Source organism: Lycorma delicatula, chromosome 13, assembly GCF_047948215.1.
Source record: "Lycorma delicatula isolate Av1 chromosome 13, ASM4794821v1, whole genome shotgun sequence".
NCBI lineage: Eukaryota > Metazoa > Arthropoda > Insecta > Hemiptera > Fulgoridae > Lycorma > Lycorma delicatula.
In genome coordinates this window covers 43,748,484-43,770,570 of record NC_134467.1, presented here as the reverse complement: position 1 = coordinate 43,770,570, position 22,087 = coordinate 43,748,484, and the positions used below count along the sequence as shown (strand labels likewise).

The following is a 22,087-nucleotide window of genomic DNA, read 5'->3' as shown; positions in this document are numbered from 1 at the left end:
CTTCCAACATTTACTCTAAATGTAAGGTAATGGATGGTAATAATAAAAATTACATTTACATTTACACATGCCTTTTTATTATTTCAATACCTACCAATAATGCGTTTTATATGGGACACTCTGTAGTAATACAGCATTCTTATCTTGAGATGCTCCAAAAATGTTTTTTTTTCACAAATAAATTATTGAAGAATTCGTTTTTCAACAAAACGGGAACCACTAGTTCGTCGGTTTTTAAATGAAAAATCGCCTGAAAAATCGACAGGAATGTTTTGTTTCCTAACCTACGTTTTTATAAACTTTCTTCTTTTTCTTCACCAATAGAACGTGTTCTAAAATTTTTTACAATCTTAGTGAATCGGTATATATATATATATATATATATATATATATGCTAATTTTTTTTTTAATCCTAATTTTATTAATTCTTATAAATTATTAAAACGACTGAAATAAATTAATTAAAATGGTTATATACTTACAAGTGTATAAGAATGACAAACATGAATGTATAAGCGTATGAAACATTGATGTTGGTTAGGGAGTTCAAGGTCTCAAGATTTGTCAATACGCTGCTGGCCTCAGAGCTCCCCATACATTGCTATACATTATAACTTTTTCTTGTGGGGATAAGTAAAACAAACTATTTTAAAATCTTATCTGAAAATTTGTTCTGATATTAATCAAAAAAAAATTTTCTAAATTTTTAAAAACTGGATACTAACCCCAAAAAAATTTTTTAAGTTTTCAAAACTGGGTATTAACCAAGTTTAAAAATTTGTAAGTTTTTGATACGTTTCATTTTAATAAATTTGAAAATTTTTCTTATGTTTGTATTTAATATCTACGAAATTTACTCAAACTATTTTACTCAAAATCAAATTTCTTTGTAAGTTTTATTTAAATTTTTTTTTAGAAAGATAAATAACTTTATTTCTCATTTTACTTGTTTGGGTCTCTCACCAAGGCTCTAAGCCCTATCGGCAAGTGCCCATTCAATGCAGGACAAATAAATTAAAAATGAAAAATACAAATACAGAACAAAATACATTAATAATTATTTTTTTTTTTTTTTTTTTTTTGTCTTCAGTCATTTGACTGGTTTGATGCAGCTCTCCAAGATTCCCTATCTAGTGCTAGTCGTTTCATTTCAGTATACCCTCTACATCCTACATCCCCAACAATTTGTTTTATATATTCCAAACGTGGCCTGCCTACACAATTTTTCCCTTCTACCTGTCCTTCCAATATTAAAGCGACTATTCCAGGATGCCTTAGTATGTGGCCTATAAGTCTGTCTCTTCTTTTAACTATATTTTTCCAAATGCTTCTTTCTTCATCTATTTGCCACAATACCTCTTCATTTGTCACTTTATCCACCCATCTGATTTTTAACATTCTCCTATAGCACCACATTTCAAAAGCTTCTAATCTTTTCTTCTCAGATACTCCGATTGTCCAAGTTTCACTTCCATATAAAGCGACACTCCAAACATACACTTTCAAAAATCTTTTCCTGACATTTAAATTAATTTTTGATGTAAACAAATTATATTTCTTACTGAAGGCTCGTTTAGCTTGTGCTATTCGGCATTTTATATCGCTCCTGCTTCGTCCATCTTTAGTAATTTTACTTCCCAAATAACAAAATTCTTCTACCTCCATAATCTTTTCTCCTCCTATTTTCACATTCAGCGGTCCATCTTTGTTATTTCTACTACATTTCATTACTACATTTCATTAGTAATAATTATATCAAAAAAAAAAAAAAAGTTAACATATCCACAACTAAATGTTTTGTTGTTTTTTACTTTTGAGGCCACATTGGACCACTTTAGTCATTCATATTTCTGTTCCTCTTGGATTTTCCATATTAGTCTGGCCTTTCAATTTTACCAGTATTTCTTCATTCTTTCGGATTGTTGCTTCCTGAACTCGTGTGTGACCACTTTGTTTATTCCTTTCTAATTTTTTAACGTTGAATCAATTGTATTGAAATGCGTAGTTAATTTTCATTTTATCACAGGCGTCCTCAGCCTTCAAGCCAATTTCTTGAAGATCTCTTTGGATTTTTTCAACATATCTTCCACAGGTTTTTTTTGTTAATATTCCTTGTGACCAGTTATTTTAGAATTCGGTTCTCAGGCATTCATAGTAGGTGGAAAAAATGAGAGATCCTTCGTTTTTTCATTGTTCTGAAAATCGGGTCGACTCGTTTGTATCCTTTCATTTGTGGCAATTCCCCAGACTCCATCCTTTTGATAGCTTTTATTTAAATAACTTCTGATAATTCGCCTTTCTGAATGAAGGAAAGTAAAACGAACCAATTACTGGTTCGTTTTACTTTCCTTCATTCTTAATCTGAATTTTGACAAATTTTCATTCTTAATTTCGGTCCAAGACTTATAGTTTACTTTAATTTTTCTACAATGGCGCAGAAATCAGGTATATCTGTCTCCACCCTACGCTCGCTAAAGAAGCGTTTGCAAACCTATGTTTATAAGAACTTTCTTCTTTATTTTTATTAATAGAACAAACCTGAAAATTTGTTACAATATTTTTGAATCACTACATTTATGTTATTACCTTTTAACCAATTTTTTTTTTTAATTTTATAAATTATCAGGCAAGAGAATATACTCTATTATTCTTACAAGGTTAGCGGCATGACAATCGGATTATAAAATTTGGAATTTTCTAAAAAAAATTATAAATTATTTTTCTTAGTGCGGAAAAGAAAAAAACAAATAGTAAAGAAGTAAAATTAACTGTTATTCCGTATGATGCGATTATTATATACTCGATTAAATGTAATCTTATCAAAAGAGGAAATCGTTATAATTTTTTTTATTTTTTTTTTTTATTGTATTTCTATTGAAATATAACAGGAGTCAATTTCTCAATTAAGTTATATCAATTTTAATAGGAACAGTTAAAGGGGGCCATTATACATATAAAACTGCCATTATAAACTAATATACTGTAATCATATTAAAAAAAAATATTTTTTATTTACGATAGGTATTGCTTGAATACCGTTCATTTATCTAAATACACACACACACACACACACACACACACACACACACACACACACACACACACACACACACACACACACACACACACACACACACACACACACACACACACACACACACACACACACACACACACACACACACACACACACACACACACACATACACACACACACACACATACACACACACACACACACACATACACACACACACACACATACACACACACACACACACACACACACACACACACACACACACACACACACATACATACATATATATATATATATATATATATATTAATTTTAGAAATATATACAGATATTGATGGTTTGCGCCATCGTAATACACTTTCGAATTTTTATTAATTTTTTTTTTGTCTTCAGTCATTTGACTGTTTTGATATAGCTCTCCCAGATTCCCTATCCAGTACCAGTAATTTCATTTCGATATACCCCTACATCTTACATCCCTAACAATTTGTTTTACATATACCACATGTTACCTACCAGCTTAATTTTTCCCATCTACATGTCCCTTCACTATTAAAGTGACTTGAAAGGTCTATAAGTCTGTCTATTCATTTAACTATATTTTTCAAAATGCTTCTTTCTTTATCAATTTGCCGCAACACCTCTTCGTCACTTTATCCATCCATTTGATTTTTAACATTCTCCTGTAACACCGCATTTCAATTTATCTTTTCTTCTCAGGTACTACGATCTTCCAAGTTTCACTTTCATATAAAGCTACGCTCCAAACATATACTTTCAAAAATATTTTCTGATGGTTAATTAATTTTTGTGTAAGAACATTATATTTCGGACTGAAAGCTCGTTTCGCTTGTGCTATTCGGTATTTTATATCGCTCCTGCTTCATCCATCTTTAGTAATTCCACATCTTAAATAACAAAATTCTTCTACCTCCATAATCTTTTCTCCTCCTATTTTCACATTCAGTGGTCCATCTTTGTTATTTCTACTACATTTCATTACTTTCGTTTTGTTCTTGTTTATATTCATGCCGTAGTTCTTGCGTAGGACTTCATCCATGCCGTTCATTGTTCTTAAAATTACTATATCATCAGCAAATCGTAGCATCTTTATGTTTTCACCTTGTACTTTTACTCCGGATCTAAATCGTTGTTTAATGTCATTAACTGCTAGTTCTATGTAAATATTAAAAAGTGATGGAGATAGGAAACATCCTTGTCGGACTCCCTTTCTTATTACGGCTTCTTTCTTATGTTCTTTAATTATTACTCTTGCGGTTTGATTGCAGTTTTATTAAAGAATAAAATATTCAAATAAATTATTTAAAGAAATGATTTTTATTCTTTGAGTAAAATTTTAATATACGCAAACTTTAATGTCTGTCTCTTCCTAACTACATTATAAGTTATAAACAATGACTTGTATTCATATAACTTTTCTTTAAAAATTTCATAAATTTTTTTTAATATAACCTGTAGATAGCAAGAAAAAAACGGTAACTAACAGAAAACAGTAAAAATTACACGTTTTCTCCCTCCCCCCCCCATGACTGAAATACATTTTCCTAATATAATGAAAGTTTATTAGTAATAAAATGTGAATTTGCGTATAGAAACCATAATAAAGAAAACCAGTAAGGGTTTTCTTTATCTCTACCCGTTTTTTTTTTTGGTTAATTAAAAAACATCAAATAACATCGAAATTTATCTTAGTTCCCTAAAAGGGATTGTATATAGAATGTTAAAGAGGAAAAAGGGTATAATTTTAGAACTGATTATACAGCTTAAAAAAAGGAGAATTTCAGACATACAAATATATGTCCGAAAACACTTAGTTATCGAGTTACAGCTACCGAAAAATTTCGCCCGTTGAAATGAGGTCATATTGACATTTTTAAGGCGTCATACGAGGCATATTTTTAAAGTAAGTACCATTTAGAAATTAAAAAAAAACAAGTACACTGTTCTTAATAGTTCTATTTTTACGTGAAAGCCTGTACTCTATAATCTACTTTTCCACACAATTTCCACCAATATTAAGCCACTTGTTATATCGTACAACCAGCTTATGAACACCGTCGTCATAGAGTTCTGCCGCCTGACTTAATAACCACTGCAATACGGTAGCTTTGACACCATCATCGTCGATAATTTAAGCGTTAGATCACAATTTCATAGACAACACTCCTTAAAACTTTAGGGAATTTTTCAGATTGTGAAGAAATCTTAAAAAGACTGTTCTTTTTCACTTTTCGTCAACTTTCTGCGCCAAATCTTAAGTAATGACAGAAGGTCGTTCATTCCGTTCCTAATCATGAACGTTATGGCGGCCATCTTTAAAGCTCTAACCCATTTTCATACCGTTCCATCGCTCATAATATTTTCTCCATACACTTCACTGATCTGACGATGAATTTCAGCCGCTTTCACGCTTTTAACACTAAGAAAAAACTATTCTCACCACGTATTTCACATTCAGTGGGATTCTCGATCAGCGGAGGAATTTTAAATACTCACAAAATAAACGTAAATGCAGTCGAATATTTCCGTAATGTCATCTGTGGCTTGCCAAAAGTTGCGGGTACTCAGTGCGCAGGTGTGGAATACCGACCGCAGCGTAGCAGCGGCAGAATTTCAAAACGATACTTACTTTAAAAAGTTGTCTCGTATTAGTGGTAAATTTTGATGGTTTCTTTTGTTTTTTAACTTGTAAAATCGAATAAAATAGGTCCCAGAACTATATTTTCAGTAGCTATCATGGTACCTGACGTAGAACAGAAAATTCAGTGACGAAAAACACGTTATTGTTAGGTTTGAAGTAAAATACCTTTGTTAAAGGACTAATAAATGAGGAAATCATATTATCGAAACTTGTAGGAAATTTACCATTTGAATATGAACACTGTATCAGGATATTCATCTGTTGTAAATATGTATTACATAATTACATAATTACATATTACATATTCATATCATATTTCAAATATGATATGTATGGCGAACGGATCATGTTCAAATTAAATTCACAGAAAACCTTTGCTAACGACAGCACAGTTCATAGTACCCGATATACTTATGTACTTTACAGAATGATTTAAACACTAATACAATATTGCGCATAGATGATCAGCTGTTAAAAAAAATAAAAAAACTTGTAGAAAGATCGAATTCCGGCTGTGGGGGCGGAATCAGGAAACAGTATAGACGGATCCGGCTGTCTGCCTCATGGTTTGAGGCAGGCGAGATAAAGAGAAATAATGAAAGATCGAGTCCCGGCTGTTTAGGCAGGGACCCCCGAGCATGGCATAGCCGGGTCCAAGTTAACCCCTATCCACTAATCTGTTCTTGTCCTCTAATCGGTCCTTTTATAGATTTATATAGGATTTGTGGCGATGGTATGCCTCTCCTTTGCTTTTACGGGCAAAGGTTGCCCAAGTGCTTTCCAACCACGCGAACATGAACCAATATATGTTTCGGTTCTGTCTGGAAGCTGATGAGGTGTGCGTCTGTTAGGAGGTCCAGTCGAACGAACAAATGATATTCTACTACTCAGCTCTTGGGGAGGCCAGAACTCAGGCCACCATGAAACTTAGAGGTCAACGGGAAAATTGATCACTCATAAGTGGCGAGTCAATGTGGCGAGAGCCTCATTGTCGGACCGTATGGGTATTCCTTGATGCCGTGCGTTGTTCGATCGGATCGGTAGTTTTTCGGGGAAAAATGACTCCTACCGTACTGCTGTGGGACCCGGGAGTGATGGCCGGCCACCAACCAATAAAGCTCCAAGCGCTTTAATATCGTAGACAAGTACTTTTTGGCATTCAGCGACCTAGACGTTGCAGCGAATTGCTGTTATGACGACATAAATTTAATTTATTGAATGTCATATATATTTTAGTTGTTGACGGAGTTCACCTACCCATTTTAGAATATATGACCATCCCCCCAAGTCTGTATAAATCTTGTGAGGTGTACGGAGATGGAATAATGAGTGAAGGTGGTGTGAGACTGGTACATTTAGTTTAAAAATGGCCAACCCACCGGGTTGGTCTAGTGGTGACGCGTCTTCTTAAATCAGCTGATTTGGAAGTGGAGAGTTCCAGCTTTCAAGCTGTAGTAAAGTCAGTTATTTTTAAACGGATTTGAATACTAGATCGTGGATACAGGTGTTCTTTGGTGGTTGGGTTTCAATTAACCACACATCTCAGGTATGATCGAACTGAGAATGTACAAGACTACACTTCATTCACACTCATACATATCATCCTCTGAAGTATTATCTGAACGGTAATTGTCGGGGGCTAAACAGGAAAAAGAAAGAGTTTAAAAATAGCCGCATAAATGTTCAAGATGAAGACCGGAGTGTCTGATAAACTGACGATGAAAATTAACGACAAAATTTTTGACAATCGCCGCATTACAATTACGAAAATCTCGGTTCACTTCCCCCAAATTTCACGAAGTTTACTCCGTGAAATTGTATCGGGGAAGCTTGGTTATCACAAATTTTTTGCCAAAAATCTAAGGCGGCATTTTTACAAAATTTCTACAAAAAAAGGAATTGAAAACCTAGTGCATCGTTATGATACATGCCTTAATTTAAATGGCGACTATGTAGAAAAATAGTTTAAGTTTGTCTCTTTCAAATCTATGCAATAAAATTTCGTTTTTTTATTTGGTTAGTTTTTGTAATTCAAAACGTAAGTTTGTTACTTCTTGGACAGCCCTCAAATTATAAACCCACTGGGTTGGTCTAGTGGTGAACGCTTATTCCCAAAATCAGCTGATTTGGAAGTCGAGAGTTCCAACGTTCAAGTCCTAGTAAAGTCAGTTAGTTTTACGCGGATTTGAATACTAGATCGTGGATACCGGTGTTCTTTGGTGGTTGGGCTTCAATTAACCACACATCTCAGGTATGATCGAACTGAGAATGTACAAGACTACACTTCATTTTCACTCATACATATCATCCTCTGAAGTATTATCTAAACGGTAGTTACCGGAGGCTAAACAGGAAAAAAAAAGAAGCCATCAAATTATAATAATATTAATATGATAATTTTAAAAAAAGAAATAAAATTGATTTATATTTACAGTTAATAATTACTCGTAAATGAAATCGAATAAACGATTTGTGTGAATATTAAAAAAAAAAAAAATAAAAAAATAATGAAATGAAAATTATAGGTTTGTCAGGTTGGCAGTATTGCATATGAATCCATTTATTTAATATATTGTAGGCTATCACTCTTTTTTCTTTCTTTTTTTTTAAATGGATACATCATTCTTTTAATGAAAACGTATGATAAATTGTTGTTAGAAATCAATGTCCCGTTTCATATAATTCTTTGTGTTTGTGTATGTTTGTACGTGCGCCCGTGCGTGTATGTGTATGTTTTATAACCGAAATTTCATATAATTTTATTATTATTCGTTAAATACAATAAAACAATACAATAATACATATTTACAACAGAATTTATCAATATATCATTACATTTCAACAGTTGTCAAAATTAATCTTTACATCTATCTACAATACGGAATATAATTGAATATTCTGATATCTAAATCAACAGGTGTTACAGACCGACGAAAAACTTCATCATGACGCTCATTTATCAAAGTAAAACATTTTTTTTTAATAATATAATACTGTGAAAAGGTATTAGCTAGCAGGATGAAAGATTAGCTATTTTATATATATATATATATGTTATTTGATGTCTAAAAAGTTTCCTTTTTTAAACAGATTTCTTTTTTATTAAACTTTTCACTTTTTACTTAGTAGTATGCTATACGCATAACAGAAGTATAAAAAGGTTAGTCTATCCACCTTCTGACAGGATTAGTAGTACTAGTAGCTTTAAAACATGTATCAAATAAAATCAATATTGGTGGGCATATTTTATGTGTAGTGTTATATATATGTGCGCGTATGCATGCGTCCTTGTATATAACGTTGTATAAAAGTGAATGGAAACTTCCATTTTCCTTTTTATCCTTTCCTGTAAAAATAAAGTGATATTGAATTTAAAACGTCGTATTTACTGAAGGTATATAAAGAATAAATTAACTTTTATCAGAAAAGTATATCTCAATAAACAGGAATCTATCGCGTTCAATTAAAAATCATTTATTTTTATACATTATAATCTTAATTTTTACTTTCTCGGTGAATGTAGCTAGAATAGTAATATTAAAGTGGAAATAAAATTAGGGTTCAGATTTTTTGAAAATCTTTGCGTTTTAGGGCCCAAACATAGATTAGGAGTCCTCACTAGAGTCAACACGATGATACCAGATTTTTGTAAAGGCCGCATGTGTAATATAAATAATTGAGGATTTAAAAAAAGTCGTATTGGGTGTTTTGTAATCTAAAGCCAGTTCCTTTCCCTATTATTCAGGGTGTTTCTAAAATAGTGGACTGGCTATACTTTTTCGGATTGTACTTGTAAAACGAAACAAAAATATCCTTCAGAAAAATGGGAACTTCTCCTTCGTCCTCCTTCTGTATGCCATTTTATTATTTTTATATAAAAATGTTTATCTCAAGTTCGTATGAACAAATCACATTAATATGTAGAAAGCGATTTGGTATAACAGTTATTAAAATGTATAAATAATAAAAAATCCGTTAAAGTACTGTATTTCTCATTCGGACCGCCAGATGACGAGCCGTTAAATTCTTATGCTCCTTTCTTACAACGAGCTGCAGCCAAGATATTTTTCAGTAGAGATATTTTCAAAGAGTTCTTATTGAAATTTAAGACAATATACCAGGACTGTGACAAAAGTAATGAGACCGACTTTTTACTTGCCAAAGTTTTTATTTTTTTCAAATAACAATATTATCCCCTTCAAAGTAGTTCCCTTGGTCAGCTATACACCGGCGGAGTCGTTGTTTCCACTCCTGGTAGCAGCGCTGGAAGGTTTTAACTGGTAGGGCATTTAACCGGTCGGTCACAGTCTTTTGAATGTTCTCCAGATTTCCAAAATGACGTCCTTTTAAGACACGTTTCAATTTCGGGAAAAGAAAAAAGTCACAACGACTCAAATCAGGTGAATAAGAGGTTGAGGAACCGTAGTAATGCGTTTTGAGGTCAAAAATTCCCTGATTGAAATGGCCGTGTGACATTGCAGACAAGTGGCTGAAGCATCCGCTTGTCTGAAATGTCTAGTCTCACGCGAATCACTCTTTTCCTGAGCCTTTCAAGGACACCTTTGTAAAACTACTTGGTTGACAGTTTGTTCTGGAGGAAATAATTCTTTATGCGCGATACCCCTACTGTCAAAATAGTAAATCAGCCCGGTTTTGATCTTTAATTCGCTCATCCGACATTTTATCGATCGAGGAGATGACGGAGTGTGCCACTCTTCGCTTTGCCGCTTTGTTTCAGGATCGTACTCAAATATCCAGGATTCATCACCTGTGATCACACGATTGAATAATTCTTGGTCTTTGTCAATCCTCTCAAGAAGATCAACATAGTTTCAACACGTTTCTTTGATTGTCCTTCTGTTCAATTTCGCACAAACCTTTCGCATGTCCAAATCGCTTGTCAAAATTTGATGTACGGTAAAAGTGTTTAAATATAACTGTTCACTCATCGTCCTTATTGTTAAACGACGGTCTGATCTCACAAGTACCCTCAGACGCACAACGTTTTCGTCAGATTTTGAAATTGAAGGTCTCCCTGAGCCAGGTTGATCTTCAACGTGTTCTCGGCCTTCCAAAAACCATTTGTGCCGGCGGTAGACTTGTGCTCTTGATAAGCAATGTTCCTCATAGGCCTATTTCCATTTTTCAAAGGTCACACTCGTGGATTCCCCAAGTTTAACACAAAAAGTTGATTGCACAACGTCGCTTTAAATTCCTATGCTCCATTTTCGTAACACACAACTTTACTGATGGCGATGTCAAAAATAATGTGTTTGCTGAACGGATTTGAAACTCGTACTGAGCATTTGGAAGGAATGAACAAACCAGTCTAGCACAGACCGATAGACACAGCTTTGCCAGATCGCTCGCAGTGTTACCAATCTCATTACTTTTCTCACACACCGAATATCTTGAGCTATTCATAATCAACGCCAAGCCAAATCTACTGAAGATAAATTGGTGTAAATTTGTATACATGTTCTTCTTACGATGTAATTGCACATTAAAAAAATATTTTTTGAAATTCCGAGTTTCAAGGGAGAAAATGGATTTTTAAATTTCTGTTTTAGAAACCATGCTTTTTTTCATTTCTCGGTAACAAACGAAGAAATCAATCTAATTTTTTCTGTGTATAATATTTATTTGAATATTTAAAATCCAATTTCTAGATCTTTGAAATTCGACCTTGAAAGGAGGTGAAGAGAGGTAAAAAAATGTTGAATAGTGATTATAAATTTTCCATATCTCGATTATACTAAACGAGATAATCAGTAGTTTGGGTTTAAAAAAATATTTTTCAGATAAATATTTAAAAACTATTATCGGGTTTTTTTGAATTTCGATTTTTTTAGGTTCAATTAACACGTCCACTGCCACCGTTACTACATGTGTGATTAGTTCCACCTGCCTCCTATTTCTTGACTAAAAACATAAAAAAAAAAAAAAAAAAAGTTTGACCGCTACGGAAATCGTAAGTAACCATTTAGCCCGGGCGAAGCTGCGACGGAAAGCTAGTTAAACATAAAGCAGATTCTTTTTTTTGAATCCTTTGTTAAAAAAAAGTCCCCATTTTCTGATTTTCCTTTTAAATTATCCACATTTTACCTTTCGAAAAATTCTTGCTATATTTTAATCCCAATTATAAATATTTTTTTTAAAATCATAAATAAATAAACCACACTACAAATTATCATAGTTAATTAATAAAATATAACTGAAAAAATGCATTTCAGAAAAGCATTCAGCGATCATTTGAATCCCGATTAATAATACGCGTAACTGAGTAGTTGACGTTTACTGGATTCCGAGCGACGCATAACGGTTCAATCATGCACGGGAGTTAACTGTCAGTAGACCGCCACAACGTCGCCAACACGGCTTGGTCAAACTAGCACCACTAATTGACAGCCTAGTCGTCTAGTCGCGGACTCAGCGCTTTATTGATTGTTTATAAATTTTGTTTCGAGACCCTACTAAAGGCCGCAAAAAAACTTCCCGAGGGACGTATGTGACCTGTAGGTAGCGTAATGAGTATCCCTGATCTAGACAAAAAATTCGTGTGTGTGTGTGTGTGTGTGTGTGTGTGTGTGTGTGTGTGTGTGTGTATTCTATATATATTTAAATATATAGAATGTTTCTAAAATGGTGGGCTGGCTATACGTTTTCAGAATGTACTTGTAAAACTAAACATAAAATATCGTTAGGAAAAATGACAATTTCTCCTCCGTACTCCTCCTGTCAGCCATTTTGTTATTTATATACATAAATGTATAACTCAAGTTCCGATAAACGAATCACATTAATATTTGGTAAGCATATTAGTAATAAAGTTTCAAAATTATCAAAAAATTACGACTGAAATAACTTCGAAAAATACAAAATGGATGTCATGTTTATTTTTCACTCCGTTATATCTCTATAAATATTAGTTTTATCAAAATTTAAGTTATATGCTAAAATATTAAGCTTTTTATTTTGAACAAAATTACATTTTATTTTTTTAAATCAGTTCACAAATACCCGAGTTATGGCAGAAAATTGATGTTATATTTTAGTGTCTCTTTTCATGTCCACCACTTTACGTTCAATTCGATTAAATATTAATTGTTTTTATTTATTGTTAATTCTAGTACTGTAAATTAGTAACAAATTAAGTAAAAATTTTCTCACAATAATAAACCTAAATATTATGACACGTATTTAGATTAATTTTCTCCAATAACTCGACTAATGTTAACCAATTTTAATAAATAAAACGTCATTCTGTTCAAAATAAAAGACTTAATATTTTAGTAAAACATAAATTATAATAAAACTAATATTTATGAGGCATTCGTGGCAACCTGCCAGTCTTACTGAGCAACTATATGAATGACCGTACTTTCCAAGTACGAGTCAGTAACGAATATTCATCTGTAAGAAATTTAGAAAATGGCATACCACAAGGTTCGCCGTTGAGCGGTACCTTGTTTACCATTGCCATTAATAAATTGATATTAGCCATTCAAGTAGAAATCAGCAAAAGCGTCTATGTTGATGATCTGGCAATTGTGTATGCCAGCAACAAGACTGCTACGGTGAGGTACAAATTGCAACGAGCGATCAATGCTCTAAATGAAGTTGCAAGGAATAACGGATTCCAATTCTCACCAGAAAAAACGTGCTGTTACACTTTTGTAGGAAGAGAATTCCCCATCAAAGTCCTGCGTTGACAATTGATGATAATCCAATACAATATAAAGACAACGTAAGATATTTAAGACTAGTATTGGATAAATCCCTTACATGGGGATTACATATACAGGTCTTGGGTGATAGATGCAAAAGAGCCCTAAACATTATAAAATGTCTATCGAACCTAAATTGGGGCTCAGACAAAGAGACATTATTGAGATTGTATAAAGCATTGGTTCAATCTAAACTAGACTACGGATGTATCGTATATTCATCCGCTAGAAAGTCGCATTTAAAAAAGTTAGACGTACTTCATAATAGCGGAATAAGATATGCAACAGGCATATCTGTCCGCACAAGTCCGGCGGCTAGTCTGATGGCTGAAGCCGGAATAATGCCACTACATAATAGAAGAGAGATCCTTTTACTAAGATACGCAGCAAATATATAGGCTTATCCTGCCCATATAAATAATAAACTTTTCAACAACCATCCTATGGCTGCATTATACGAACGTCGTGCTACCTATTCCAGACCAGCCGGAATTAGGTACCACGAATTAAGAAGTAAATACGAAATTGCCTTTCCAGATACATTGGCAATTTCTACTAGAGAAATACCGCCATGGCTCTTGCCAGCGGTAAATACAAGTTTGGATCTCTCTCAAGGAGAAATAAAAAAGAAACCAGCAGTGATCATCCAACAGGAATTTTTGGCAACCGTCAGTAGTTACGAAGAACATATTAGAATTTATACTGACGGTTCTAAAACCGAACATGGTGTTGGATGCTTAATATATGTAAATGGAGAAGCCCACTTTTGGAAACTGCCAGATGTGGCCAGTGTCTACACGGCAGAACTCACTGCAATTCAGCAAGCTCTTCGCTACACTGAACACTATTGCGAAGAGAGAGTGTTAATATGTTCCGATTCTTTAAGTGCACTTGTCGCAATTCGGAACAAGAACATTAAGGATGTCCTAATCGCAAACATCCTGTCCATTTTATACGTTCTAAAACAACGAGGACAGCGATGCGTGTTTGTATGGACTCCGGGGCATGCTGGTATTACAGGTAATGAAATCGCAGACGAAGCTGCCAGAAAGGCAACAGTCTGCGATGATTTGGATGCATTTCCTGTAAGAGTGACAGATGTTAAAAACCGTCTAACAAACATAGTAAAAAACAAGCGGAATGCTGAATGGAGGAGTTTAAATACAAAAGTAAACTCGGTAAAAACTTCTCCTTATAAATGGAAAAGCGACTTTAAGTTGACTCGCCGTGAACAAGTAGCGGTGACCAGACTTAGAATCGGTCACACGCGATTAACAAATTTATATTTGTTAACCGGCGAAGTGAGACCAATGTGCGGTGTTTGTAATAAAACACTGACAATCAAGCATCTGATAGACGAGTGTACCATATATGAGGACCTCAGAAAGAGGTTCCGTCTTACAAATAATATTAGTGCTGATCTGGATAATGGAAATGAAGAAAATATAGTTGCATTTTTACACGCCAGTGGAGTTCTTAAAAGTCTATAAAATGAAAGTGTGATAAAAGAATCTCTAAGCGGTAGTTTTATATATATATATATATAACGAAAGAAATGGTATTGATAAGTTGAAATTTTTATTTCATGGTCTTTTGAGAACCTTATCTCAAATTTTAATATCGGGGCCCTTTACACCCCGTAAGTGTTTGTGATTGTCCTTGTCTTTTATGTCTTAATGTTTATTTGAAGTCTGTGTTTTTAAATAAAATGTAAGGGCCCTTTACACCCTTACATATGACGATCCTGATGGAGATAATAATTCTTTTAAAGAATGTGACGAGGGCTAATGACCTTAGCAGTCGATGCCCATAAAATTTCAGAAAAAAAAAATACTAATATTTATGGAGATATAACGGATTAAAAAATAAAGATGGCCGCCATTTTGCAATTATAGAACGTATGTAAGTTCTTATTTTTTGGTAATTTTAAAACTTTATTACCCTGACGCTTACCAAATATTAATGTGACTTCTTTATCAGAACATGAGATATACATTTTTATATAAAAATAAAAAAACGGTAAACAGGGGAAGAACGGAGGAGAAACTGCCATTTTTCTCAAAAAAATTTTTTGTTTAGTTTTACAAGTAGAATCTGAAAAAGTATAGCCGGCCCACAATTTTAGAAACACTCTGTATATATATATATACATTCGTACGTATGTGTGTCACCCTTCTTTAGGCTTTATACCTCAGGATTGACCGAACCAATTATCGTTTTCTTTAAATTTGGTTCAAATATTTCTATATATGAGGCCATACGTCAAATTAATTAATTTTTTCAGAAAACTCTAAAGTGGGTGGGTGGATATACTAATAAAGCCAATTTCGATTTTCTTTAAAGGTATTTTAGAGAAAACTTTATCCACGAAAATTTATTATCTAGGATGCATTTATAAATAATCAAAAAAACGTTCCCCATCTTTCAAAACTGAAATATTTTTACTTTCCCGTCCATCGCTATAGCTGCAAAAGGGAAAGCCCTTTTACAGCTATATGCAATTTTGGCATAGGAAGTTTTTACCGGATTCTTGATGTTTTGACACCTAAGGAACCCAAAACTACCGGATAAAAATTTTGTACATGTTCTTATGTACTCGCGCGTGCGTGTTCGGTGTCTTACACGTTATATCTCCAGAACAACTGGACCGATTTTCACCAAACTTTGTCAGATTACTTCTGTAAATGGGATATTGATGTCATAAAATTTTCAACTTAAAAGGTCAAGTGGGTGAAGCTGTAGAACAAATTCATTTTCGTATCTCGAGATTTCGCCTAATTACTGTATTTCGTTTTATTAGGCGCATTTTTTAACAGTTAAAAAATAATAATATTTGCAAAACGTTTTTCCAAAATCGCACCCCTCACTCTAAAAGCCGCTGTAAACTAGTGGCTAAGTGGGTATATTGCGTCAATAGTACCCCCTGTCACCACAAGGAGCGCTAGTGTAATATTGACTTAAAAGTGTTGAAAAAAAAAATTGTATATAAACACAAATACCCAGATTAAAACACCAAGAGAAAACATCCTTCCACCAACATTAGCAGAAGTAAAGATAGCTCTGAAGCAAATGAAAAACAACAAAGCAAGTGGAGAAAATTTCCTGACTACAGAATTATGGAAGAAGGCGTCAGAAAATATACACAGAAATCTCTACGAAGAGATGGTAAAAATATGGCACAAAGAGGAATTTCCGTAAGAATGGAAAACCGCAATAATCCACCCTTTACATAAAAAAGGTGATAAAACCAACCCTGACAACTATAGGGGAATTTCCTTACTAGATTGCACTTACAAAATTCTATCGAGAATAATTTACAACAGAATCAGAGACCGACTGGAACAAGAACTAGGGAATACCAAGGGGGATTTAGACCGTGGCGAGGCTGCCCAGAACAAATTCCAAATTTAAAATTAATTACAGGGTATCATAAACTAAGGAAGAAACAACTTTTATTGATTTCAAGAAAGCATATGATTGTGTACATCGAGAATCCCTGCTAAAAATCCTGAAAAATTTACGGCTTCACCCAAAACTAGGCAAAATCATCGGACTAACACTAACGGATACCAAATCCAAGGTTAAATTCAGAGGAGAAATATCTGATCCATTCGACATCAAAACAGGACTGAGACAAGGAGATGGACTGTCATCGCTTTTATTCAAACTGTACCCTTGAATTTATAATACGGGATTGGAAAAAATAAATAAAGATAACGTTAAAATAGGAAAAGATATCTCAGTAAATTGCCTAGGCATTGCGGACGATTTAGCCCTACTAGCCCAAAATATAGAAGAGGCCTTCTATATACCAGATACCAACTGAAAAGACTGGAAGAGATTGCAGGAAAAATTGGTCTAAAAATTTCATACTAAAAAACCAAAATTATAGTGAGAGACCCACTATGCATAAGCAAAGTAAAAATAAACAATAATGACATAGAACTAGTAGAAAACTTTAAATATTTGGGGGAAAACATCACACACAACCTCCAAGAAAATCCAAACTGGAATGAAAGAATAAAAACACAAAACATCTATAACAAAAAATGCATGTCCATAAACACAAAAAATAAGATGTATAACTCAGTTATCCGACCAGAAATACTTTACGGATGCGAAACCGTATTTGGACCGTACCGGACAAGATTCACCGACAAACTGGAAAAGATTGAAAGACAGATTCTACGTCGATGCGTCGGAAAAAAAAACATTAAAAAAGACGGGATTTGGAGAATTATTCCAAACGAAGAGATTTACAAAACTATCATCCCGATAACTAATAAATTTAGAAAGAAGAGAATTTCCTTTCTAGAACATATTTTCAGAACGGAAGAGACCAGACTTATCAGACGGATAATCGAACTTTTCTGGAACGAGAAAAACAGAACGAACCGGTTATTCGAAGTACAGAAAGACGTGGAGGAATTAGACGTAACCCGTGAAAACCTAAAAACGAAAACCGGAAACTATGAGAAATTAAAAAATAAAGAAACAAGATTCCTATCAAAAACCAAGAAAACAATAAGCCGGGTGTACTCTGAACAAGAATGGGCAAGAAGATCTGAAACCCTTAGAAATTACTGGCAAAAAAGAAAAGCTGAAAAACAACAAATCAGCAAGAAAAGAAAGAACTTGCCAAAAAAATGAACTAAAGTGATCCATTATGGTCTGAAATGTAAAAAAAAAAAAAAAATGATAAATATTTTTAATTAAGCTGTATGTAGTAAGCCGTGTGTCACAAATAAGCCTTGTGACGGAAAAGTCATACAATTATATTGTAAACGTTTTCCGTTTGATTTATCTCCCTACAGTTTAAATATTTTCCAAAAATTTGTTTTTGGAATTATGAATCACTAACATACATATATATCTGCATATAAGAAAATTCTTTTTTTACGTATTCGGAAAATTAAAAAAATAATAAAACATCCAATTTTTGAGATTATTCTCCCAGCCAGAAAGTATTTTTTTTTATTAAATCTTATATAAATGAATAATTTATTTTTCTTCTTTTTGAGAAGAAATTATGTAAATTCAGTTATTTAATTAATTTAAAATGGATTATTCTTTCTAAATATTTAAATGAGTTAAATATTATACTCAAAGAAATAGAAATTAGTATAATATTTAAGTCGAGATGAGTATAAATTTTTTTTTACATAAAAATGTTGGTGGAAAATTGCATATGTTGGCAACTGACGTACCTGAATGTTTGTATATTTATTTGAAACTTGATGTTGATAGGATGTTTTACTTAAATTTAGAATAGTAAATAAATTTAGGTGTACATAAATATTTCAGCTTTTGTTGGAACTAAATATCGTGTATAAATGTAAACATTTATCAAACACTTTAATCAAATGCTTGTGTGTGCGCGCGCGTGTGTATGTTATGTTATAGAGTGAAAGTGTAAACGATCAAGCTTGCCAACATATTAAACACAATTTATTTCAGTAAATCTTTAAACAGTGCAACAGTAATCGTACTAGAAGATTTCCATCTATCTTTTAATAAGAATTTAGTAGAATTCTATCTCAAAACATTTGATGATCTCTAGACTAATTTTCAACGATCTTTATATATATATATATATATATATGTATGTGTGTGTGTGTGTGTGTGTGTGAACACTTTTTGCTTCGGATTTTGACTTCAATTTCGGATTTAGATTAAACATCGTTAAAGAATTACAAAAATTCACGAATAGCTGTGATCGGCCGTCCAGTTCACCTCAAAATGGCTGTCAAAATTATAATTTTATAATCATTACCCAATAACGGTGTAAGCTATCAAGTTGGTTCAAACACAGTAATGTAAGGGTTTAATAAAATGCATTAAATATATAAATATAAATTTTGTAATTCAAATATGAGTTTCCAAACTGGTAGAAAAACTAACTTTTTAATGATTGAAATAAAAAAATATATATGCAATAAAAACGCCGAAACATGACAAGAATAAATTATATTAAGTTACCGTACGTAGGATCCTGGTAAAGATTTATTAAAACCCTAAAAAATTCCCTTGCGCGACCTTTAGATTATCTTTTAAATTTTAAATTACAAAACAATGTTCGTTCGGGAATGTCTTCCTAGATTTTTCATTGTAATTGACCATTTTATTTTGAATTAAACTGGTTAAAAGAGAAGTAATGAAGTGTGTACTTAGGAATTCTTAAATACAAGTTTTAAACTACAGAGTAATTTTTTAGTCCTGTTACCCAATTTTAAATGTAATTTAAGAAATGAAAATTTAGGTGTATTAAAAAAATGTATTTGTTACTTACAAAAGAGATTTAATAAAAAGCTATTAATTACATAATTGTTAAAGAATATGCTCCAAATGTCCACCCCTTGCGGTTATACACGCACGGACTCTTTTCAGCATATTAGCAGAAACCTTTTTAAGAGTTGTATTGGAAATATTCATGATTAAGTCTGTAATATTGACTTTAAGTTCATCAATAGTGTGAGGATTGTTTTTTGAAGGCCTCGGACTTAATATAGCCCCACATAAAGCAGTGAGGAGATGTGAGGTCTGGGGAACTTGGAGGCCATAAGCCCTTGCTTATTATTCGATCGTCAAAGAACTCTTGCAGAAAATCCACGGTTTCTTGAGACGTGTGGCACGTAGCGCCGTCTTGCTGAAACCGGCAATACCGTTCTTGAGGTTCCAAGAGGGACACAAATCGGCGCACAATATTCCTGAATACTTCACCGTTTATTGTCTGTTCGAAGAATACGGGTCCGACTATACGATGACGAGATATCGCACACCACGCACCAATTTTTTCAGGATGCAAAGATTTGTCTTGTAAAGCGTTAGGATTTACAACCGCCCAAATTCACAGTTTTGACTGTTCACATAACCGTCGAGATGGATCCAAGCTTCATCGCTAAAGAATACTGCGTTTAAAAATTCGATTCCGTTGTCCTTTACGAGAGACCTAAACCGACGGCAATATTGAAATCGCTTGTTTAAATCTGGAGGGTGAAGCTCTTGGACTAATCGTACGCGATACGGATACGATTTCAATTTTTTAGCAGCTTTCTGAACACTCGAATATGACAAACCGACTTGCGTGGAAAGTTTTCGTAAATTTTTCCGTGGAAAATTGAGCGATCTTGTTTTCACATTCTATAAAACGTCATCTGTCGAGTTGGTCGACCACTACGTTTTCTGTCGCAAACACTACCTGTCTCTCGAAATCGGTTTGCTACCCTAAAAATTGACATTTTTTCTGACGAAGGAACTCCAACAAATTTAATTTGAAATGATTCTTTTACACTTGCGTACGATTTCGTAGCAAAATATTGTTCAAGAATAAAAACTCGTTGTTTTACGGTAAAAGACATTCTGTTCGTAACACGACCGGAAACGGCAAAAAAATTTACACAGCTCAAGGAGAATCTACTCACACTGCCGTATCTATACCGGTTGAGTAGCGCTACCAACTTCGTGTCACAAAACAAAATTTCCCTTTATTAGTAAAAAATTACCAAACATTAACAATTGGGTAACAGGACTAAAAAATCACTCTGTATAACTCGCCCTTTGAAGAAAATCATATTATTAAGCTTAAATTTTCTGGTCACCAGGAAAAAATTTCCCAGTTTTTTTTTTTTTTTTTTTTCATTTAAGGATCAAATAAAAGTTTTAATATAAAGAAAAATTAAAGCCTATGTAATTTTTTTTTACCGACGTTTTGAAAAAAAAGATTTATCTTTCAAGAATTATAGTGTGGGTTAAACCGAAGGCGCAGGAATCAGGACTATATTTTTTACCAACAGACTAACGAAACGTTTCCTAACCTATCTTTATATAAATTTACTTCTTTATTTTTATCAGTAGATGTTATTCTGAAAATTTATTACATTGTTCGTGAGTTATCTTGTAAATATATACAGATTGATTCCAAATTGCACGGTAATCTCTGAAGAGATTAATCTATCGCCAAAAAAAAGAAAATAACTTTCATTTGATCATAGGTCAGAAAAAGGTTCGTTAGAGAGTTTCGGCTCGTCAAATATTTTAATAATATTAAAATTTTTGGGAGTACAGATCGAGGGGTAAATTTTATGGTATTTTTTTTCCATAATTTCTCATAAAACCACTAAATTTACCTTTTACTTTGAATTCCAAAAATTATAGTCTTTCTTTTTCCTGTTTAGCCTCCGGTAATTACCCTTCAGATAATACTTCAGAGTACGAGTGTAAATGAAGTATAGTCTTGTACAGTCACAGTTCGACCATTTCTGAGATGTGTGGTTAATTGAAAACCCAACCACCAAAGAACACCGGTATCCACGATTTAGATTGAAATCCGTGTAAAAATAACTGACTACTTAGGATTTGAACGTTGGAACTTTCGACTTCCAAATCGGCTGATTTGAGAAGACGCGTTCACCACTAGACCAACTCGGTGGGTTAAGAATTATATTCTGGCTTATTTTTACTAAAGGAAATAGAAATCAAGGTGTAATCTTTCGCTATCCGATACTCGATAACTAAACGTTTTCGAACCTCTGTTTATATGAACTTTTCTTTCTTATTTTTACAAGCAGAAGATGTCCTTTTAGTCTGTTACATTCTTAATGAATCATTCTGAATTATTGAAATAAAAAATAACTACAGAGGTTTTACGTCATATAAAAC

General features: G+C 33.2%; 1 protein-coding gene across 1 annotated transcript in view; it reads left to right on the top strand.

The window, feature by feature from the left end:
- Positions 1-22,087, top strand: part of LOC142333791 (calcitonin gene-related peptide type 1 receptor-like) — a 980,405-nt gene that overhangs the window by 274,481 nt on the left and 683,837 nt on the right. The gene's annotated exons all lie outside the window — the stretch shown is intronic.